This window comes from Cetorhinus maximus, unplaced genomic scaffold (genome assembly GCF_964194155.1).
Source record: "Cetorhinus maximus unplaced genomic scaffold, sCetMax3.hap1.1 HAP1_SCAFFOLD_243, whole genome shotgun sequence".
Lineage (NCBI taxonomy): Eukaryota > Metazoa > Chordata > Chondrichthyes > Lamniformes > Cetorhinidae > Cetorhinus > Cetorhinus maximus.
Genome location: NW_027596206.1, coordinates 269,812 through 294,951, shown reverse-complemented (window position 1 = coordinate 294,951; position 25,140 = coordinate 269,812).

Below are 25,140 nucleotides of genomic sequence, written 5' to 3'. Positions count from 1 at the left end.
TTAATGACACAGTGACAGTGCAGCAACTCCCAGTACTAACCCCTGACAGAGGAGCAGTCCCTCAGTACTGACCCGTTGACATTGTAGCACTCCCTCAGTACTGACCCCCTGACAGAGCTGCACTCCCTCAGTGCTGACCCAGGGATAGAGCAGCACTCCATCAGTATTGACGCCCTGACAGAGCTGCACTCCCTCAGCACAGACCCGCTGACAGAGCAGCACTCCCTCAGTACTGACCCACTGACAGAGCAGCACTCCCTCAGTACTGACCCCCTGACAGAGCCGCACTCCCTCGGCACTGACGCCCGGACAGAGCAGCACTCCCTCAGTACTGACCCCTGACAGAGCTGCACTCTCTCAGCACTGACCCCCTGACAGAGCAGCACTCCCTCAGTACTGACCCAGTGACAGTGCAGCACTCCCTCAGCACTGACCCCCTGACAGAGCAGCACTCCCTCAGTACAGACCCCCTGACAGAGCAGCACTCCCTCAGTACTGACCCACTGACAGAGCAGCACTCCCTCAGTACTGACCCCCTGACAGAGCCGCACTCCCTCGGCACTGACGCCCGGACAGAGCAGCACTCCCTCAGTACTGACCCCTGACAGAGCTGCACTCTCTCAGCACTGACCCCCTGACAGAGCAGCACTCCCTCAGTACTGACCCAGTGACAGTGCAGCACTCCCTCAGCACTGACCCCCTGACAGAGCAGCACTCCCTCAGTACAGACCCCCTGACAGAGCAGCACTCCCTCAGTACTGACCCCCTGACAGAGCAGCACTCCCTCAGTACTGACCCCCTGACAGAGCAGCACTCCCTCGGCACTGACCCCCTGACAGAGCAGCACTCCCTCAGTACTGACCCCCTGACAGAGCAGCACTCTCTCAGCACTGACCCCCTGACAGAGCAGCACTCCACCACTACTGACCCTGTGACAGAGCAGCACTGAATCAGTACTGAGCCCCTGACAGAGCAGCACTCCATCAGTACTGACCACCTGACTGAGCAGCACTCCCTCAGTACTGAGCCCCTGACAGAGCAGCACTCTCTCAGCACTGACCCCCTGACAGTACAGCACTCCCTCAGCACTGACCCCCTGACAGAGCAGAACTCCCTCAGTACTGACCCCCAGACAGAGCAGCACTCCCTCACTACTGAGCACCTGACAGAGCAGCACTCCTTCGGCACTGATGCCCTGACAGTGCAGCACTCCCTCAGTACTGACCCCCTGACAGAGCAGCACTCCCTCAGTACTGACCCCTGACAGAGCTGCACTCTCTCAGCACTGACCCCCTGACAGAGCAGCACTCCCTCAGTACTGACCCAGTGACAGTGCAGCACACCCTCAGTTCTGACCCCCTGACAGAGCAGCACTCCCTCAGTACTGACCCAGTGACAGTGCAGCACTCCCTCAGCACTGACCCCCTGACAGAGCAGCACTCCCTCAGTACAGACCCCTTGACAGAGCAGCACTCCCTCAGTACTGACCCCCTGACAGAGCAGCACTCCCTCGGCACTGACCCCCTGACAGAGCAGCACTCCCTCAGTACTGACGCCCTGACAGAGCAGCACTCCCTCAGTACTGACCCCCTGACAGAGCAGCACTCCCTCAGTACTGAGCCCCTGACAGAGCAGTTGTCCCTCAGTACTGACCCAGTGACAGAGCAGCACTCCCTCAGTTCTAACCCCCTGACATAACCGCAGTCCCTCAGTACTTACCTGCTGACAGAGCAGCACTCCCTCAGTACTGACCCCCTGACAGAGCAGCACTCCCTCAGTACTGACCCACTGACAAAAGGAGCAGTCCCTCAGTACTGACCCCCTGACAAAGCAGCACACCCTCATTAATGACACAGTGACAGTGCAGCAACTCCCAGTACTAACCCCTGACAGAGGAGCAGTCCCTCAGTACTGACCCGTTGACATTGTAGCACTCCCTCAGTACTGACCCCCTGACAGAGCTGCACTCCCTCAGTGCTGACCCAGGGATAGAGCAGCACTCCATCAGTATTGACGCCCTGACAGAGCTGCACTCCCTCAGCACAGACCCGCTGACAGAGCAGCACTCCCTCAGTACTGACCCACTGACAGAGCAGCACTCCCTCAGTACTGACCCCCTGACAGAGCCGCACTCCCTCGGCACTGACGCCCGGACAGAGCAGCACTCCCTCAGTACTGACCCCTGACAGAGCTGCACTCTCTCAGCACTGACCCCCTGACAGAGCAGCACTCCCTCAGTACTGACCCAGTGACAGTGCAGCACTCCCTCAGCACTGACCCCCTGACAGAGCAGCACTCCCTCAGTACAGACCCCCTGACAGAGCAGCACTCCCTCAGTACTGACCCCCTGACAGAGCAGCACTCCCTCAGTACTGACCCCCTGACAGAGCAGCACTCCCTCGGCACTGACCCCCTGACAGAGCAGCACTCCCTCAGTACTGACCCCCTGACAGAGCAGCACTCTCTCAGCACTGACCCCCTGACAGAGCAGCACTCCACCACTACTGACCCTGTGACAGAGCAGCACTGAATCAGTACTGAGCCCCTGACAGAGCAGCACTCCATCAGTACTGACCACCTGACTGAGCAGCACTCCCTCAGTACTGAGCCCCTGACAGAGCAGCACTCTCTCAGCACTGACCCCCTGACAGTACAGCACTCCCTCAGCACTGACCCCCTGACAGAGCAGCACTCCCTCAGAACAGACCCCCTGACAGAGCAGAACTCCCTCAGTACTGACCCCCAGACAGAGCAGCACTCCCTCACTACTGAGCACCTGACAGAGCAGCACTCCTTCGGCACTGATGCCCTGACAGTGCAGCACTCCCTCAGTACTGACCCCCTGACAGAGCAGCACTCCCTCAGTACTGACCCCTGACAGAGCTGCACTCTCTCAGCACTGACCCCCTGACAGAGCAGCACTCCCTCAGTACTGACCCAGTGACAGTGCAGCACACCCTCAGTTCTGACCCCCTGACAGAGCAGCACTGCCTCAGTACTGACCCAGTGACAGTGCAGCACTCCCTCAGCACTGACCCCCTGACAGAGCAGCACTCCCTCAGTACAGACCCCTTGACAGAGCAGCACTCCCTCAGTACTGACCCCCTGACAGAGCAGCACTCCATCGGCACTGACCCCCTGACAGAGCAGCACTCCCTCAGTACTGACGCCCTGACAGAGCAGCACTCCCTCAGTCCTGACCCCCTGACTTAACCCCACGCCCTCAGTACTGAGCCACTGACAGAGCAGCACACCCTCAGTACTGACCCCCTGACAGAGCAGCACACCCTCAGTACTGACCCCCTGACAGAGCAGCACTCCCTCGGCACTGACGCCCGGACAGAGTAGCACTCCCTCAGTACTGACCCCCTGACAGAGCAGCAGTCCCTCAGTACTGAACCCTTGACAGAGCAGCACTCTCTCAGGACTGACCCCCTGACAGAGCAGCACTCCCTCAGTACTGACCCCTGACAGAGAGCCACTCCCTCAGTACTGACCCCCTGACAGAGAGGCACTCCCTCAGTACTGACTCACTGACAAAGGAGCAGTCCCTCAGTACTGACCCCCTGACAGAGAAGCAGTCCCTCAGTACTGATCCCTTGACAGTGCAGCACTCCCTCAGTACTGACCCCCTGACAGAGAGCCACTCCGTCAGTACTGACCCCCTGACAGAGAGGCACTCCCTCAGTACTGACTCACTGACAAAGGAGCAGTCCCTCAGTACTGACCCCTTGACAGAGGAGCAGTGCCACAGTACTGACCCCTTGACAGCGCAGCACTCCATCGGTACTGACCCCCTGACAGAGCTGCACTCCCTCAGTACTGACCCAGGGATAGAGCAGCACTCCCTCAGTCCTGACCCCCTGACTTAACCCCACGCCCTCAGTATTGAGCCACCGACAGAGCAGCACTCCCTCAGTACTGACCCCCTGACAGAGCAGCACTCCCTCAGTACAGACCCCTTGACAGAGCAGCACTCCCTCAGTACTGACCCCCTGACAGAGCAGCACTCCCTCAGTACTGACCCCCTGACAGAGCAGCACTCCCTCAGTACTGACCCCCTGACAGAGCAGCACTCCCTCAGTACTGACCCCCTGACAGAGCAGCACTCCATCAGTACTGAGCACCTGACAGAGCAGCACTCCTTCGGCACTGATGCCCTGACAGTGCAGCACTCCCTCAGTACTGACCGTCTGAGAGAGCAGCACTACCTCAGTACTGACCGTTGACAGTGCAGCAGTCCCTCAGTACTGACACCCTGACAGAACAGCACTCCCACAGTATTGACCCTCTGAAAGAGCAGCACGCCCCCAGTACTGATCCCCTGACAGAGCAGAACTCCCTCAGTACTGACCCCCTGACAGGGCAGCACTCCCTCAGTACTGATCCGGTAAAAGAATAGCACTCCCTCAGTACTGACCCCCTGACAGTGCAGCACTCCCTCACTACTGACCCCCTGACAGAGAGCCACTCCCTCAGTACTGACCCCCTGACAGAGAGCCACTCCCTCAGTACTGACTCATGACAAAGGAGCGGTCCCTCAGTACTGACCCCCTGACAGAGGAGCACTCCCTCGGTACTGACCCCCTGACAGAGCTGCACTCCCTCAGTACTGACCCAGGGATAGAGCAGCACTCCCTCAGTCCTGACCCCCTGACTTAAACCCACGCCCTCAGTACTGAGCCACTGACAGAGCAGCACTCCCTCAGTACTGACCCCCTGACAGAGCAGCACTCCCTCAGTACTGACCCTCTGACAGAGCAGCACACCCTCAGTACTGACCCCCTGACAGAGCAGCACTCCCTCGGCACTGACGCCCGGACAGAGTAGCACTCCCTCAGTACTGACCCCCTGACAGAGCAGCACTCCCTCAGTACTGAACCCTTGACAGAGCAGCACTCTCTCAGGACTGACCTCCTGACAGAGCAGCACTCCATCAGTACTGACCCGGTGACAGAGCAGCACTCCCTCAGTACTGAGCCCCTGAAGAGCAGCACTCCCTCAGTACTGACCCGGTGACAGAGCAGCACCCCCTCAGTACTAACCCCCTGACAGAGCAGCACTCCTTCTGTACTGACCCCTGACAGAGCAGGACTCCCTCAGTACTGACCCTCTGACAGAGCAGCACTCCCTCAGTACTGACCCCCTGACAGTACAGCACTCCCTCAGTACTGACCCCCTGACAGTACAGCACTCCCGCAGTTCTGACCCGGTGACAGTGCAGCCCTCCCTCAGTACTGACCCTCTGACAGAGCTGAACTCCCTCAGTACTGGCCCAGTGTCAGAGCAGCACTCCCTCAGTCCTGACCCCCTGACTTAACCGCACTGCCTCTGTACTGACCCCTTGACAGTGCAGCAGTCCCTCAGTACTGACCCCCTGACAGAGCAGCACTCCCTCAGTACCGACCCGCTGACAGAGCAGCACTCCCTCAGCAGTGACCCCTTGACAGATCAGAACTCCTTCAGTACTGACCCCCTGAAGTGCAGCACTCCCTCTATACTGACCCCCTAACAGAGCAGCACTCCCTAAGTACTAACCCCCTGAAAGAGCAGCACTCCCTCAGTACTGACCCCCTGACAGAGCAGCACTCCCTCAGTACTGACCCCCTGACAGTGCAGCACTCCCTTAGTACTGACCCCCTAACAGTGCAGCACTGCCTCACTATTGACCACCTGACAGTGCAGCACTCCCTCAGTACTGACCCCCTGACAGAGCAGCACTCCCTCAGTTCTGAGCCCCTGACAGAGCAGCACTCCATCAGTACTGACCACCTGACTGAGCAGCACTCCCTCAGTTCTGAGCCCCTGACAGAGCAGCACTCTCTCAGCACTGACCCCCTGACAGAGCAGCACTCCCTCAGCACTGACCCCCTTACAGAGCAGCACTCCCTCAGGACAGACCCCCTGACAGAGCAGCACTCCCTCAGTACTGACCCCCAGACAGAGCAGCACTCCCTCACTACTGAGCACCTGACAGAGCAGCACTCCTTCGGCACTGATGCCCTGACAGTGCAGCACTCCCTCAGTACTGACCCCCTGACAGAGCAGCACTCCCTCAGTACTGACCCCTGACAGAGCTGCACTCTCTCAGCACTGACCCCCTGACAGAGCAGCACTCCCTCAGTACTGACCCAGTGACAGTGCAGCACACCCTCAGTCCTGACCCCCTGACAGAGCAGCACTCCCTCAGTACTGACCCAGTGACAGTGCAGCACTCCCTCAGCACTGACCCCCTGACAGAGCAGCACTCCCTCAGTACAGACCCCTTGACAGAGCAGCACTCCCTCAGTACTGACCCAGTGACAGTGCAGCACTCCCTCAGCACTGACCCCCTGACAGAGCAGCACTCCCTCAGTACAGACCCCTTGACAGAGCAGCACTCCATCAGTACTGACCCTGTGACAGAGCAGGACTCCCTCAGCACAGACCCGCTGACAGAGCAGCACTCCCTCAGTACTGACCACCTGACAGAGCAGCACTCCCTCGGCACTGACCCCCGGACAGAGCAGCACTCCCTCAGTACTGACCCCCTGACAGAGCAGCACTCTCTCAGCACTGACCCACTGACAGTGCACCACTCCATCAGAACTGACCCAGTGACAGAGCAGCACTCCCTCAGTACTGACCCCCTGACAGAGCAGCACTCCCTCAGTACTGACGCCGTGACAATTCAGCGTTCCATCTGTCCTGACCCGGTGACAGTACAGCACTCCCTCAGTACTGACGCCCTGACAGTGCAGCACTCCCTCAGTACTGACCCAGTGACAGTACAGCACTGACCCCCTGACAGAGCAGCACGCCCTCAGTACTGACCCCCTGACAGAGCAGCACTCACTCACTACTGAGCACCTGACAGAGCAGGACTCCCTCGGCACTGACGCCCTGGCAGAGCAGCACTCCCTCATTACTGACCCCCTGACAGAGCAGCACTCCCTCAGTACTGACCCCTTGACAGAGCAGCACTCCCTCAGTACTGACCGTCTGAGAGAGCAGCATTACCTCAGTACTGACCGTCTGACAGTGCAGCAGTCCCTCAGTACTGACACCCTGACAGAACAGCACTCCCACAGTATTGACCCTCTGACAGAGCAGCACGCCCCCAGTACTGATCCCCTGACAGAGCAGCACTCCCTCAGTACTGACCCCCTGATAGAGCAGCACTCCCTCGGCACTGACGCCCGGACAGAGCAGCACTCCCTCAGTATTGACGCCCTGACAGAGCAGCACTCTCTCAGCACTGACCCCCTGACAGAGCAGCACTCCCTCAGTACTGAGTCCTGACAGAGCAGCAAACCCTCAGTACTGACCCAGTGACAGTGCAGCACTCCCTCAGTACTGACCCCCTGACAGAGCAGCACTCCCTCAGTACTGACTCACTGACAAAAGAGCAGTCCCTCAGTACTGACCCCCTGACAGAGAGGCACTCCCTCAGTACTGACTCACTGACAAATGAGCAGTCCCTCAGTACTGACCCCCTGACAAAGCAGCACACCCTCATTAATGACACAGTGACAGTGCAGCAACTCCCAGTACTAACCCCCTGACAGAGCAGCACTCCCTCAGTACTGACCCCCTGACAGAGCAGCACTCCCTCAGTACTTAGCCCCTGACAGAGCAGCACTCCCTCAGTACTGACCCAGTGACAGAGCAGCACTCCCTCAGTACTGACCCCCTGACAGAGCAGCACTCCCTCAGTCCTAACCACCTGACTTAACCGCACTCCCTCAGTACTGACCCCCTGACTGAGCAGCACCCCCTCAGTACTGACCCAGTGACAGAGCAGCACTCCTTCAGTTATGAACCTCTGACATAACGGCACTCCCTCACTACTGACCCCCTGACAGAGCAGCACTCCCTCAGTTTTGACCCCCTGTCAGTGCAGCACTCCTTCAGTACTGACCCCCTGACAGTGCAGCACTCCCTCAGTACAAACCCCCTGACAGAGCAGCACCCCCTCAGTACTGACCCCCTGACAGTACAGCACTCCCTCAGTACTGACCCCCTGACAGTACAGCACTCCCGCAGTTCTGACCCGGTGACAGTGCAGCCCTCCCTCAGTACTGACCCTCTGACAGAGCAGCACTCCCTCAGTACTGGCCCAGTGACAGAGCAGCAGTCCCTCAGTACTGAGCCCCTGACTTAACCGCACTCCCTCAGTACTGATCCCCTCACAGAGCAGCACTCCCTTAGTACTGGCCCAGTGACAGAGCAGCACTCCCTCAGTCCTGACCCCCTGACTTAACCGCACTCCCTCAGTACTGAGCCCCTGACAGAGCAGTTGTCCCTCAGTACTGACCCAGTGACAGAGCAGCACTCCCTCAGTTCTAACCCCCTGACATAACCGCAGTTCCTCAGTACTTACCTGCTGACAGAGCAGCACTCCCTCAGTACTGACCCCCTGACAGAGCAGCACTCCCTCAGTACTGACCCGGTGACAGAGCAGCGGTCCCTCAGTACTGACCCCCTGACAGTGCAGCACTCCCTCAGTACTGTCCCGGTGACAGTGCAGCACTCCCTCAGTACTGTCCCGGTGACAGTGCAGCACTCCCTCAGTACTGACCCCCCAACAGTGCAGCACTCCCTCAGTACTGACCCCCTGACAGAGCAGCACTCCCTCAGTACTGACCCCCTCACAGTGCAGCACTCCCTCAGTACTGACCCCCTGACAGAGAGCCACTCCCTCAGTACTGACCCCCTGACAGAGCAGCACTCCCTCAGTACTGATTCACTGACAAATGAGCAGTCCCTCAGTACTGACCCCCTGACAAAGCAGCACACCCTCATTAATGACACAGTGACAGTGCAGCAACCCCCAGTACTAACCCACTGACAGAGCTGCACTCCCTCAGTACTGACCCCCTGACAGAGGAGCAGTCCCTCAGTACTGACCCGTTGACATTGTAGCACTCCCTCAGTACTGACCCCCTGACAGAGCTGCACTCCCTCAGTACTGACCCACTGACAGAGCAGCACTCCATCAGTATTGACACCCTGACAGAGCTGCACTCCCTCAGCACAGACCTGCTGACAGAGCAGCACTCCCTCAGTACTGACCCCCTGACAGAGCCGCACTCCCTCGGCACTGACGGCCGGACAGAGCAGCACTCCCTCAGTACTGACCCCTGACAGAGCAGCACTCTCTCAGCACTGACCCCCTGACAGAGCAGCACCCCCTCAGTACTGACCCAGTGACAGAGCAGCACTCCTTCAGTTATGAACCTCTGACATAACCGCACTCCCTCACTACTGACCCCCTGACAGAGCAGCACTCCCTCAGTTTTGACCCCCTGTCAGTGCAGCACTCCCTCAGAACTGACCCAGTGACAGAGCAGCACCCCCTCAGTACTGACCCCCTGACAGTACAGCACTCCCTCAGTACTGACCCCCTGACAGTACAGCACTCCCTCACTACTGAGCACCTGACAGTGCAGCACTCCCTCAGTACAAACCCCCTGACAGAGCAGCACCCCCTCAGTACTGACCCCCTGACAGTACAGCACTCCCTCAGTACTGACCCCCTGACAGTACAGCACTCCCTCACTACTGAGCACCTGACAGAGCAGCACTGCCTCGGCACTGACGCCCTGACAGAGCAGCACTCCCTCAGTACTGACCCCCTGACAGAGCAGCACTCCCTCAGTACAGACCGTCTGACAGAGCAGCACTCCCTCAGTACTGACCCCCTGACAAAGCAGCACTCCCTCAGTACTGAGCCCCTGACAGAGCAGCACTCCCTCAGTACTGACCCAGTGACAGTGCAGCACTCCCTCAGTACTGACCCCCTGACAGTGCAGCACTCCCTCAGTACTGACCCGCTGACAGTGCAGCACTCCCTCAGTACTGACCCCCTGACAGTGCAGCATTCCCTCAGCAGTGTCCCCCTAACAGAGCAGCACTCCCTCAGTACTGACCCCCTGACAGAACATAACTCCCACAGTATTGACCCTCTGACAGAGCAGCACTCCCTCAGTACAGAGCCCCTGACAGAGCAGCACTCCCCCAATACTGACCCAGGAAAAGAGCAGCACTCCCTCAGTACTGACCCCCTGACAGTGCAGCACTCCCTCAGTACTGACCCCCTGACAGAGAGGCACGCTCTCACTACTGAGCCCCTGACAGAGAGGTACTCCCTCAATACTGACCCACTGACAAAAGGAGCAGTCCCTCAGTACTGACCCCCTGACAAAGCAGCACACCCTCATTAATGACACAGTGACAGTGCAGCAACTCCCAGTACTAACCCCTGACAGAGGAGCAGTCCCTCAGTACTGACCCGTTGACATTGTAGCACTCCCTCAGTACTGACCCCCTGACAGAGCTGCACTCCCTCAGTGCTGACCCAGGGATAGAGCAGCACTCCATCAGTATTGACGCCCTGACAGAGCTGCACTCCCTCAGCACAGACCCGCTGACAGAGCAGCACTCCCTCAGTACTGACCCACTGACAGAGCAGCACTCCCTCAGTACTGACCCCCTGACAGAGCCGCACTCCCTCGGCACTGACGCCCGGACAGAGCAGCACTCCCTCAGTACTGACCCCTGACAGAGCTGCACTCTCTCAGCACTGACCCCCTGACAGAGCAGCACTCCCTCAGTACTGACCCAGTGACAGTGCAGCACTCCCTCAGCACTGACCCCCTGACAGAGCAGCACTCCCTCAGTACAGACCCCCTGACAGAGCAGCACTCCCTCAGTACTGACCCCCTGACAGAGCAGCACTCCCTCAGTACTGACCCCTGACAGAGCAGGACTCCCTCAGTACTGACCCTCTGACAGAGCAGCACTCCATCAGTACTGACCCCCTGACAGTACAGCACTCCCTCAGTACTGACCCCCTGACAGTACAGCACTCCCGCAGTTCTGACCCGGTGACAGTGCAGCCCTCCCTCAGTACTGACCCTCTGACAGAGCTGCACTCCCTCAGTACTGGCCCAGTGTCAGAGCAGCACTCCCTCAGTCCTGACCCCCTGACTTAACCGCACTGCCTCTGTACTGACCCCTTGACAGTGCAGCAGTCCCTCAGTACTGACCCCCTGACAGAGCAGCACTCCCTCAGTACCGACCCGCTGACAGAGAAGCACTCCCTCAGCAGTGACCCCTTGACAGATCAGAACTCCTTCAGTACTGACCCCCTGAAGTGCAGCACTCCCTCTATACTGACCCCCTAACAGAGCAGCACTCCCTAAGTACTAACCCCCTGAAAGAGCAGCACTCCCTCAGTACTGACCCCCTGACAGAGCAGCACTCCCTCAGTACTGACCCCCTGACAGTGCAGCACTCCCGTAGTACTGACCCCCTAACAGTGCAGCACTGCCTCACTATTGACCACCTGACAGTGCAGCACTCCCTCAGTACTGACCCCCTGACAGAGCAGCACTCCCTCAGTTCTGAGCCCCTGACAGAGCAGCACTCCATCAGTACTGACCACCTGACTGAGCAGCACTCCCTCAGTACTGAGCCCCTGACAGAGCAGCACTCTCTCAGCACTGACCCCCTGACAGAGCAGCACTCCCTCAGCACTGACCCCCTTACAGAGCAGCACTCCCTCAGGACAGACCCCCTGACAGAGCAGCACTCCCTCAGTACTGACCCCCAGACAGAGCAGCACTCCCTCACTACTGAGCACCTGACAGAGCAGCACTCCTTCGGCACTGATGCCCTGACAGTGCAGCACTCCCTCAGTACTGACCCCCTGACAGAGCAGCACTCCCTCAGTACTGACCCCTGACAGAGCTGCACTCTCTCAGCACTGACCCCCTGACAGAGCAGCACTCCCTCAGTACTGACCCAGTGACAGTGCAGCACACCCTCAGTCCTGACCCCCTGACAGAGCAGCACTCCCTCAGTACTGACCCAGTGACAGTGCAGCACTCCCTCAGCACTGACCCCCTGACAGAGCAGCACTCCCTCAGTACAGACCCCTTGACAGAGCAGCACTCCCTCAGTACTGACCCCTTGACAGAGCAGCACTCCCTCAGTACTGACCCCCTGACAGAGCAGCACTCCCTCAGTACTGACCCCCTGACAGAGCAGCACTCCATCAGTACTGACCCTGTGACAGAGCAGGACTCCCTCAGCACAGACCCGCTGACAGAGCAGCACTCCCTCAGTACTGACCACCTGACAGAGCAGCACTCCCTCGGCACTGACCCCCGGACAGAGCAGCACTCCCTCAGTACTGACCCCCTGACAGAGCAGCACTCTCTCAGCACTGACCCACTGACAGTGCACCACTCCATCAGAACTGACCCAGTGACAGAGCAGCACTCCCTCAGTACTGACCCCCTGACAGAGCAGCACTCCCTCAGTACTGACGCCGTGACAATTCAGCGTTCCATCTGTCCTGACCCGGTGACAGTACAGCACTCCCTCAGTACTGACGCCCTGACAGTGCAGCACTCCCTCAGTACTGACCCAGTGACAGTACAGCACTGACCCCCTGACAGAGCAGCACGCCCTCAGTACTGACCCCCTGACAGAGCAGCACTCACTCACTACTGAGCACCTGACAGAGCAGGACTCCCTCGGCACTGACGCCCTGGCAGAGCAGCACTCCCTCATTACTGACCCCCTGACAGAGCAGCACTCCCTCAGTACTGACCCCTTGACAGAGCAGCACTCCCTCAGTACTGACCGTCTGAGAGAGCAGCATTACCTCAGTACTGACCGTCTGACAGTGCAGCAGTCCCTCAGTACTGACACCCTGACAGAACAGCACTCCCACAGTATTGACCCTCTGACAGAGCAGCACGCCCCCAGTACTGATCCCCTGACAGAGCAGCACTCCCTCAGTACTGACCCCCTGATAGAGCAGCACTCCCTCGGCACTGACGCCCGGACAGAGCAGCACTCCCTCAGTATTGACGCCCTGACAGAGCAGCACTCTCTCAGCACTGACCCCCTGACAGAGCAGCACTCCCTCAGTACTGAGTCCTGACAGAGCAGCAAACCCTCAGTACTGACCCAGTGACAGTGCAGCACTCCCTCAGTACTGACCCCCTGACAGAGCAGCACTCCCTCAGTACTGACTCACTGACAAAAGAGCAGTCCCTCAGTACTGACCCCCTGACAGAGAGGCACTCCCTCAGTACTGACTCACTGACAAATGAGCAGTCCCTCAGTACTGACCCCCTGACAAAGCAGCACACCCTCATTAATGACACAGTGACAGTGCAGCAACTCCCAGTACTAACCCCCTGACAGAGCAGCACTCCCTCAGTACTGACCCCCTGACAGAGCAGCACTCCCTCAGTACTTAGCCCCTGACAGAGCAGCACTCCCTCAGTACTGACCCAGTGACAGAGCAGCACTCCCTCAGTACTGACCCCCTGACAGAGCAGCACTCCCTCAGTCCTAACCACCTGACTTAACCGCACTCCCTCAGTACTGACCCCCTGACTGAGCAGCACCCCCTCAGTACTGACCCAGTGACAGAGCAGCACTCCTTCAGTTATGAACCTCTGACATAACGGCACTCCCTCACTACTGACCCCCTGACAGAGCAGCACTCCCTCAGTTTTGACCCCCTGTCAGTGCAGCACTCCTTCAGTACTGACCCCCTGACAGTGCAGCACTCCCTCAGTACAAACCCCCTGACAGAGCAGCACCCCCTCAGTACTGACCCCCTGACAGTACAGCACTCCCTCAGTACTGACCCCCTGACAGTACAGCACTCCCGCAGTTCTGACCCGGTGACAGTGCAGCCCTCCCTCAGTACTGACCCTCTGACAGAGCAGCACTCCCTCAGTACTGGCCCAGTGACAGAGCAGCAGTCCCTCAGTACTGAGCCCCTGACTTAACCGCACTCCCTCAGTACTGATCCCCTCACAGAGCAGCACTCCCTTAGTACTGGCCCAGTGACAGAGCAGCACTCCCTCAGTCCTGACCCCCTGACTTAACCGCACTCCCTCAGTACTGAGCCCCTGACAGAGCAGTTGTCCCTCAGTACTGACCCAGTGACAGAGCAGCACTCCCTCAGTTCTAACCCCCTGACATAACCGCAGTTCCTCAGTACTTACCTGCTGACAGAGCAGCACTCCCTCAGTACTGACCCCCTGACAGAGCAGCACTCCCTCAGTACTGACCCGGTGACAGAGCAGCGGTCCCTCAGTACTGACCCCCTGACAGTGCAGCACTCCCTCAGTACTGTCCCGGTGACAGTGCAGCACTCCCTCAGTACTGTCCCGGTGACAGTGCAGCACTCCCTCAGTACTGACCCCCCAACAGTGCAGCACTCCCTCAGTACTGACCCCCTGACAGAGCAGCACTCCCTCAGTACTGACCCCCTCACAGTGCAGCACTCCCTCAGTACTGACCCCCTGACAGAGAGCCACTCCCTCAGTACTGACCCCCTGACAGAGCAGCACTCCCTCAGTACTGATTCACTGACAAATGAGCAGTCCCTCAGTACTGACCCCCTGACAAAGCAGCACACCCTCATTAATGACACAGTGACAGTGCAGCAACCCCCAGTACTAACCCACTGACAGAGCTGCACTCCCTCAGTACTGACCCCCTGACAGAGGAGCAGTCCCTCAGTACTGACCCATTGACATTGTAGCACTCCCTCAGTACTGACCCCCTGACAGAGCTGCACTCCCTCAGTACTGACCCACTGACAGAGCAGCACTCCATCAGTATTGACACCCTGACAGAGCTGCACTCCCTCAGCACAGACCCGCTGACAGAGCAGCACTCCCTCAGTACTGACCCCCTGACAGAGCCGCACTCCCTCGGCACTGACGGCCGGACAGAGCAGCACTCCCTCAGTACTGACCCCTGACAGAGCAGCACTCTCTCAGCACTGACCCCCTGACAGAGCAGCACCCCCTCAGTACTGACCCAGTGACAGAGCAGCACTCCTTCAGTTATGAACCTCTGACATAACCGCACTCCCTCACTACTGACCCCCTGACAGAGCAGCACTCCCTCAGTTTTGACCCCCTGTCAGTGCAGCACTCCCTCAGAACTGACCCAGTGACAGAGCAACACCCCCTCAGTACTGACCCCCTGACAGTACAGCACTCCCTCAGTACTGACCCCCTGACAGTACAGCACTCCCTCACTACTGAGCACCTGACAGTGCAGCACTCCCTCAGTACAAACCCCCTGACAGAGCAGCACCCCCTCAGTACTGACCCCCTGACAGTACAGCACTCCCTCAGTACTGACCCCCTGACAGTACAGCACTCCCTCACTACTGAGCACCTGACAGAGCAGCACTGCCTCGGCACTGACGCCCTGACAGAGCAGCACTCCCTCAGTACTGACCCCCTGACAGAGCAGCACTCCCTCAGTACAGACCGTCTGACAGAGCAGCACTCCCTCAGTACTGACCCCCTGACAAAGCAGCACTCCCTCAGTACTGAGCCCCTGACAGAGCAGCACTCCCTCAGTACTGACCCAGTGACAGTGCAGCACTCCCTCAGTACTGACCCCCTGACAGTGCAGCACTCCCTCAGTACTGACCCGCTGACAGTGCAGCACTCCCTCAGTACTGACCCCCTGACAGTGCAGCATTCCCTCAGCAGTGTCCCCCTAACAGAGCAGCACTCCCTCAGTACTGACCCCCTGACAGAACATAACTCCCACAGTATTGACCCTCTGACAGAGCAGCACTCCCTCAGTACAGAGCCCCTGACAGAGCAGCACTCCCCCAATACTGACCCAGGAAAAGAGCAGCACTCCCTCAGTACTGACCCCCTGACAGTGCAGCACTCCCTCAGTACTGACCCCCTGACAGAGAGGCACGCTCTCACTACTGAGCCCCTGACAGAGAGGTACTCCCTCAATACTGACCCACTGACAAAAGGAGCAGTCCCTCAGTACTGACCCCCTGACAAAGCAGCACACCCTCATTAATGACACAGTGACAGTGCAGCAACTCCCAGTACTAACCCCTGACAGAGGAGCAGTCCCTCAGTACTGACCCGTTGACATTGTAGCACTCCCTCAGTACTGACCCCCTGACAGAGCTGCACTCCCTCAGTGCTGACCCAGGGATAGAGCAGCACTCCATCAGTATGACGCCCTGACAGAGCTGCACTCCCTCAGCACAGACCCGCTGACAGAGCAGCACTCCCTCAGTACTGACCCACTGACAGAGCAGCACTCCCTCAGTACTGACCCCCTGACAGAGCCGCACTCCCTCGGCACTGACGCCCGGACAGAGCAGCACTCCCTCAGTACTGACCCCTGACAGAGCTGCACTCTCTCAGCACTGACCCCCTGACAGAGCAGCACTCCCTCAGTACTGACCCAGTGACAGTGCAGCACTCCCTCAGCACTGACCCCCTGACAGAGCAGCACTCCCTCAGTACAGACCCCCTGACAGAGCAGCACTCCCTCAGTACTGACCCCTGACAGAGCAGCACTCCCTCAGTACTGACCCCCTGACAGAGCAGCACTCCCTCGGCACTGACCACCTGACAGAGCAGCACTCCCTCAGTACTGACCCCCTGACAGAGCAGCACTCTCTCAGCACTGACCCCCTGACAGAGCAGCACTCCATCACTACTGACCCTGTGACAGAGCAGCACTGAATCAGTACTGAGCCACTGACAGAGCAGCACTCCATCAGTACTGACCACCTGACTGAGCAGCACTCCCTCAGTACTGAGCCCCTGACAGAGCAGCACTCTCTCAGCACTGACCCCCTGACAGTACAGCACTCCCTCAGCACTGACCCCCTGACAGAGCAGCACTCCCTCAGTACTGACCCCCTGACAGAGCAGCACTCCATCAGAACTGACCCAGTGACAGAGCAGCACTCCCTCAGTACTGACCCCCTGACAGAGCAGCACTCCCTCAGTACTGACGCCGTGACAATTCAGCGTTCCATCTGTCCTGACCCGGTGACAGTACAGCACTCCCTCAGTACTGACGCCCTGACAGTGCAGCACTCCCTCAGTACTGACCCAGTGACAGTACAGCACTGACCCCCTGACAGAGCAGCACGCCCTCAGTACTGACCCCCTGACAGAGCAGCACTCACTCACTACTGAGCACCTGACAGAGCAGGACTCCCTCGGCACTGACGCCCTGGCAGAGCAGCACTCCCTCATTACTGACCCCCTGACAGAGCAGCACTCCCTCAGTACTGACCCCTTGACAGAGCAGCACTCCCTCAGTACTGACCGTCTGAGAGAGCAGCATTACCTCAGTACTGACCGTCTGACAGTGCAGCAGTCCCTCAGTACTGACACCCTGACAGAACAGCACTCCCACAGTATTGACCCTCTGACAGAGCAGCACGCCCCCAGTACTGATCCCCTGACAGAGCAGCACTCCCTCAGTACTGACCCCCTGATAGAGCAGCACTCCCTCGGCACTGACGCCCGGACAGAGCAGCACTCCCTCAGTATTGACGCCCTGACAGAGCAGCACTCTCTCAGCACTGACCCCCTGACAGAGCAGCACTCCCTCAGTACTGAGTCCTGACAGAGCAGCAAACCCTCAGTACTGACCCAGTGACAGTGCAGCACTCCCTCAGTACTGACCCCCTGACAGAGCAGCACTCCCTCAGTACTGACTCACTGACAAAAGAGCAGTCCCTCAGTACTGACCCCCTGACAGAGAGGCACTCCCTCAGTACTGACTCACTGACAAATGAGCAGTCCCTCAGTACTGACCCCCTGACAAAGCAGCACACCCTCATTAATGACACAGTGACAGTGCAGCAACTCCCAGTACTAACCCCCTGACAGAGCAGCACTCCCTCAGTACTGACCCCCTGACAGAGCAGCACTCCCTCAGTACTTAGCCCCTGACAGAGCAGCACTCCCTCAGTACTGACCCAGTGACAGAGCAGCACTCCCTCAGTACTGACCCCCTGACAGAGCAGCACTCCCTCAGTCCTAACCACCTGACTTAACCGCACTCCCTCAGTACTGACCCCCTGACTGAGCAGCACCCCCTCAGTACTGACCCAGTGACAGAGCAGCACTCCTTCAGTTATGAACCTCTGACATAACGGCACTCCCTCACTACTGACCCCCTGACAGAGCAGCACTCCCTCAGTTTTGACCCCCTGTCAGTGCAGCACTCCTTCAGTACTGACCCCCTGACAGTGCAGCACTCCCTCAGTACAAACCCCCTGACAGAGCAGCACCCCCTCAGTACTGACCCCCTGACAGTACAGCACTCCCTCAGTACTGACCCCCTGACAGTACAGCACTCCCGCAGTTCTGACCCGGTGACAGTGCAGCCCTCCCTCAGTACTGACCCTCTGACAGAGCAGCACTCCCTCAGTACTGGCCCAGTGACAGAGCAGCAGTCCCTCAGTACTGAGCCCCTGACTTAACCGCACTCCCTCAGTACTGATCCCCTCACAGAGCAGCACTCCCTTAGTACTGGCCCAGTGACAGAGCAGCACTCCCTCAGTCCTGACCCCCTGACTTAACCGCACTCCCTCAGTACTGAGCCCCTGACAGAGCAGTTGTCCCTCAGTACTGACCCAGTGACAGAGCAGCACTCCCTCAGTTCTAACCCCCTGACATAACCGCAGTTCCTCAGTACTTACCTGCTGACAGAGCAGCACTCCCTCAGTACTGACCCCCTGACAGAGCAGCACTCCCTCAGTACTGACCCGGTGACAGAGCAGCGGTCCCTCAGTACTGACCCCCTGACAGTGCAGCACTCCCTCAGTACTGTCCCGGTGACAGTGCAGCACTCCCTCAGTACTGTCCCGGTGACAGTGCAGCACTCCCTCAGTACTGACCCCCCAACAGTGCAGCACTCCCTCAGTACTGACCCCCTGACAGAGCAGCACTCCCTCAGTACTGACCCCCTCACAGTGCAGCACTCCCTCAGTACTGACCCCCTGACAGAGAGCCACTCCCTCAGTACTGACCCCCTGACAGAGCAGCACTCCCTCAGTACTGATTCACTGACAAATGAGCAGTCCCTCAGTACTGACCCCCTGACAAAGCAGCACACCCTCATTAATGACACAGTGACAGTGCAGCAACCCCCAGTACTAACCCACTGACAGAGCTGCACTCCCTCAGTACTGACCCCCTGACAGAGGAGCAGTCCCTCAGTACTGACCCATTGACATTGTAGCACTCCCTCAGTACTGACCCCCTGACAGAGCTGCACTCCCTCAGTACTGACCCACTGACAGAGCAGCACTCCATCAGTATTGACACCCTGACAGAGCTGCACTCCCTCAGCACAGACCCGCTGACAGAGCAGCACTCCCTCAGTACTGACCCCCTGACAGAGCCGCACTCCCTCGGCACTGACGGCCGGACAGAGCAGCACTCCCTCAGTACTGACCCCTGACAGAGCAGCACTCTCTCAGCACTGACCCCCTGACAGAGCAGCACCCCCTCAGTACTGACCCAGTGACAGAGCAGCACTCCTTCAGTTATGAACCTCTGACATAACCGCACTCCCTCACTACTGACCCCCTGACAGAGCAGCACTCCCTCAGTTTTGACCCCCTGTCAGTGCAGCACTCCCTCAGAACTGACCCAGTGACAGAGCAACACCCCCTCAGTACTGACCCCCTGACAGTACAGCACTCCCTCAGTACTGACCCCCTGACAGTACAGCACTCCCTCACTACTGAGCACCTGACAGTGCAGCACTCCCTCAGTACAAACCCCCTGACAGAGCAGCACCCCCTCAGTACTGACCCCCTGACAGTACAGCACTCCCTCAGTACTGACCCCCTGACAGTACAGCACTCCCTCACTACTGAGCACCTGACAGAGCAGCACTGCCTCGGCACTGACGCCCTGACAGAGCAGCACTCCCTCAGTACTGACCCCCTGACAGAGCAGCACTCCCTCAGTACAGACCGTCTGACAGAGCAGCACTCCCTCAGTACTGACCCCCTGACAAAGCAGCACTCCCTCAGTACTGAGCCCCTGACAGAGCAGCACTCCCTCAGTACTGACCCAGTGACAGTGCAGCACTCCCTCAGTACTGACCCCCTGACAGTGCAGCACTCCCTCAGTACTGACCCGCTGACAGTGCAGCACTCCCTCAGTACTGACCCCCTGACAGTGCAGCATTCCCTCAGCAGTGTCCCCCTAACAGAGCAGCACTCCCTCAGTACTGACCCCCTGACAGAACATAACTCCCACAGTATTGACCCTCTGACAGAGCAGCACTCCCTCAGTACAGAGCCCCTGACAGAGCAGCACTCCCCCAATACTGACCCAGGAAAAGAGCAGCACTCCCTCAGTACTGACCCCCTGACAGTGCAGCACTCCCTCAGTACTGACCCCCTGACAGAGAGGCACGCTCTCACTACTGAGCCCCTGACAGAGAGGTACTCCCTCAATACTGACCCACTGACAAAAGGAGCAGTCCCTCAGTACTGACCCCCTGACAAAGCAGCACACCCTCATTAATGACACAGTGACAGTGCAGCAACTCCCAGTACTAACCCCTGACAGAGGAGCAGTCCCTCAGTACTGACCCGTTGACATTGTAGCACTCCCTCAGTACTGACCCCCTGACAGAGCTGCACTCCCTCAGTGCTGACCCAGGGATAGAGCAGCACTCCATCAGTATGACGCCCTGACAGAGCTGCACTCCCTCAGCACAGACCCGCTGACAGAGCAGCACTCCCTCAGTACTGACCCACTGACAGAGCAGCACTCCCTCAGTACTGACCCCCTGACAGAGCCGCACTCCCTCGGCACTGACGCCCGGACAGAGCAGCACTCCCTCAGTACTGACCCCTGACAGAGCTGCACTCTCTCAGCACTGACCCCCTGACAGAGCAGCACTCCCTCAGTACTGACCCAGTGACAGTGCAGCACTCCCTCAGCACTGACCCCCTGACAGAGCAGCACTCCCTCAGTACAGACCCCCTGACAGAGCAGCACTCCCTCAGTACTGACCCCTGACAGAGCAGCACTCCCTCAGTACTGACCCCCTGACAGAGCAGCACTCCCTCGGCACTGACCCCCTGACAGAGCAGCACTCCCTCAGTACTGACCCCCTGACAGAGCAGCACTCTCTCAGCACTGACCCCCTGACAGAGCAGCACTCCATCACTACTGACCCTGTGACAGAGCAGCACTGAATCAGTACTGAGCCACTGACAGAGCAGCACTCCATCAGTACTGACCACCTGACTGAGCAGCACTCCCTCAGTACTGAGCCCCTGACAGAGCAGCACTCTCTCAGCACTGACCCCCTGACAGTACAGCACTCCCTCAGCACTGACCCCCTGACAGAGCAGCACTCCCTCAGAACAGACCCCCTGACAGAGCAGCACTCCCTCAGTACTGACCCCCAGACAGAGCAGCACTCCCTCACTACTGAGCACCTGACAGAGCAGCACTCCTTCGGCACTGATGCCCTGACAGTGCAGCACTCCCTCAGTACTGACCCCCTGACAGAGCAGCACTCCCTCAGTACTGACCCCTGACAGAGCTGCACTCTCTCAGCACTGACCCCCTGACAGAGCAGCACTCCCTCAGTACTGACCCAGTGACAGTGCAGCACACCCTCAGTTCTGACCCCCTGACAGAGCAGCACTCCTTCAGTACTGACCCAGTGACAGTGCAGCACTCCCTCAGCACTGACCCCCTGACAGAGCAGCACTCCCTCAGTACAGACCCCTTGACAGAGCAGCACTCCCTCAGTACTGACCCCTTGACAGAGCAGCACTCCCTCAGTACTGACCCCCTGACAGAGCAGCACTCCCTCGGCACTGACCCCCTGACAGAGCAGCACTCCCTCAGTACTGACGCCCTGACAGAGCAGCACTCTCTCAGCACTGACCCCCTGACAGAGCAGCACTCCATCAGTACTGACCCTGTGACAGAGCAGGACTCCCTCAGCACAGACCCGCTGACAGAGCAGCACTCCCTCAGTACTGACCCCCTGACAGAGCAGCACTCCCTCAGTACTGACCACCTGACAGAGCAGCACTCCCTTGGCACTGACCCCCGGACAGAGCAGCACTCCCTCAGTACTGACCCCCTGACAGAGCAGCACTCCCTCAGTACTGACGCCGTGACAATTCAGCGTTCCATCTGTCCTGACCCGGTGACAGTACAGCACTCCCTCAGTACTGACGCCCTGACAGTGCAGCACTCCCTCAGTACTGACCCAGTGACAGTACAGCACTGACCCCCTGACAGAGCAGCACGCCCTCAGTACTGACCCCCTGACAGAGCAGCACTCACTCACTACTGAGCACCTGACAGAGCAGGACTCCCTCGGCACTGACGCCCTGACAGAGCAGCACTCCCTCATTACTGACCCCCTGACAGAGCAGCACTCCCTCAGTACTGACCCCTTGACAGAGCAGCACTCCCTCAGTACTGACCGTCTGAGAGAACAGCATTACCTCAGTACTGACCGTCTGACAGTGCAGCAGTCCCTCAGTTCTGACACCCTGACAGAACAGCACTCCCACAGTATTGACCCTCTGACAGAGCAGCACGCCCCCAGTACTGATCCCCTGACAGAGCAGCACTCCCTCAGTACTGACCCCCTGATAGAGCAGCACTCCCTCGGCACTGACGCCCGGACAGAGCAGCACTCCCTCAGTATTGACGCCCTGACAGAGCAGCACTCTCTCAGCACTGACCCCCTGACAGAGCAGCACTCCCTCAGTACTGAGTCCTGACAGAGCAGCAAACCCTCAGTACTGACCCAGTGACAGTGCAGCACTCCCTCAGTACTGACCCCCTGACAGAGCAGCACTCCCTCAGTACTGACCCACTGACAAAAGGAGCAGTCCCTCAGTACTGACCCCCTGACAAAGCAGCACACCCTCATTAATGACACAGTGACAGTGCAGCAACTCCCAGTACTAACCCCTGACAGAGGAGCAGTCCCTCAGTACTGACCCGTTGACATTGTAGCACTCCCTCAGTACTGACCCCCTGACAGAGCTGCACTCCCTCAGTGCTGACCCAGGGATAGAGCAGCACTCCATCAGTATTGACGCCCTGACAGAGCTGCACTCCCTCAGCACAGACCCGCTGACAGAGCAGCACTCCCTCAGTACTGACCCACTGACAGAGCAGCACTCCCTCAGTACTGACCCCCTGACAGAGCCGCACTCCCTCGGCACTGACGCCCGGACAGAGCAGCACTCCCTCAGTACTGACCCCTGACAGAGCTGCACTCTCTCAGCACTGACCCCCTGACAGAGCAGCACTCCCTCAGTACTGACCCAGTGACAGTGCAGCACTCCCTCAGCACTGACCCCCTGACAGAGCAGCACTCCCTCAGTACAGACCCCCTGACAGAGCAGCACTCCCTCAGTACTGACCCCCTGACAGAGCAGCACTCCCTCAGTACTGACCCCCTGACAGAGCAGCACTCCCTCGGCACTGACCCCCTGACAGAGCAGCACTCCCTCAGTACTGACCCCCTGACAGAGCAGCACTCTCTCAGCACTGACCCCCTGACAGAGCAGCACTCCACCACTACTGACCCTGTGACAGAGCAGCACTGAATCAGTACTGAGCCCCTGACAGAGCAGCACTCCATCAGTACTGACCACCTGACTGAGCAGCACTCCCTCAGTACTGAGCCCCTGACAGAGCAGCACTCTCTCAGCACTGACCCCCTGACAGTACAGCACTCCCTCAGCACTGACCCCCTGACAGAGCAGAACTCCCTCAGTACTGACCCCCAGACAGAGCAGCACTCCCTCACTACTGAGCACCTGACAGAGCAGCACTCCTTCGGCACTGATGCCCTGACAGTGCAGCACTCCCTCAGTACTGACCCCCTGACAGAGCAGCACTCCCTCAGTACTGACCCCTGACAGAGCTGCACTCTCTCAGCACTGACCCCCTGACAGAGCAGCACTCCCTCAGTACTGACCCAGTGACAGTGCAGCACACCCTCAGTTCTGACCCCCTGACAGAGCAGCACTCCCTCAGTACTGACCCAGTGACAGTGCAGCACTCCCTCAGCACTGACCCCCTGACAGAGCAGCACTCCCTCAGTACAGACCCCTTGACAGAGCAGCACTCCCTCAGTACTGACCCCCTGACAGAGCAGCACTCCCTCGGCACTGACCCCCTGACAGAGCAGCACTCCCTCAGTACTGACGCCCTGACAGAGCAGCACTCCCTCAGTACTGACCCCCTGACAGAGCAGCACTCCCTCAGTACTGAGCCCCTGACAGAGCAGTTGTCCCTCAGTACTGACCCAGTGACAGAGCAGCACTCCCTCAGTTCTAACCCCCTGACATAACCGCAGTCCCTCAGTACTTACCTGCTGACAGAGCAGCACTCCCTCAGTACTGACCCCCTGACAGAGCAGCACTCCCTCAGTACTGACCCACTGACAAAAGGAGCAGTCCCTCAGTACTGACCCCCTGACAAAGCAGCACACCCTCATTAATGACACAGTGACAGTGCAGCAACTCCCAGTACTAACCCCTGACAGAGGAGCAGTCCCTCAGTACTGACCCGTTGACATTGTAGCACTCCCTCAGTACTGACCCCCTGACAGAGCTGCACTCCCTCAGTGCTGACCCAGGGATAGAGCAGCACTCCATCAGTATTGACGCCCTGACAGAGCTGCACTCCCTCAGCACAGACCCGCTGACAGAGCAGCACTCCCTCAGTACTGACCCACTGACAGAGCAGCACTCCCTCAGTACTGACCCCCTGACAGAGCCGCACTCCCTCGGCACTGACGCCCGGACAGAGCAGCACTCCCTCAGTACTGACCCCTGACAGAGCTGCACTCTCTCAGCACTGACCCCCTGACAGAGCAGCACTCCCTCAGTACTGACCCAGTGACAGTGCAGCACTCCCTCAGCACTGACCCCCTGACAGAGCAGCACTCCCTCAGTACAGACCCCCTGACAGAGCAGCACTCCCTCAGTACTGACCCCCTGACAGAGCAGCACTCCCTCAGTACTGACCCCCTGACAGAGCAGCACTCCCTCGGCACTGACCCCCTGACAGAGCAGCACTCCCTCAGTACTGACCCCCTGACAGAGCAGCACTCTCTCAGCACTGACCCCCTGACAGAGCAGCACTCCACCACTACTGACCCTGTGACAGAGCAGCACTGAATCAGTACTGAGCCCCTGACAGAGCAGCACTCCATCAGTACTGACCACCTGACTGAGCAGCACTCCCTCAGTACTGAGCCCCTGACAGAGCAGCACTCTCTCAGCACTGACCCCCTGACAGT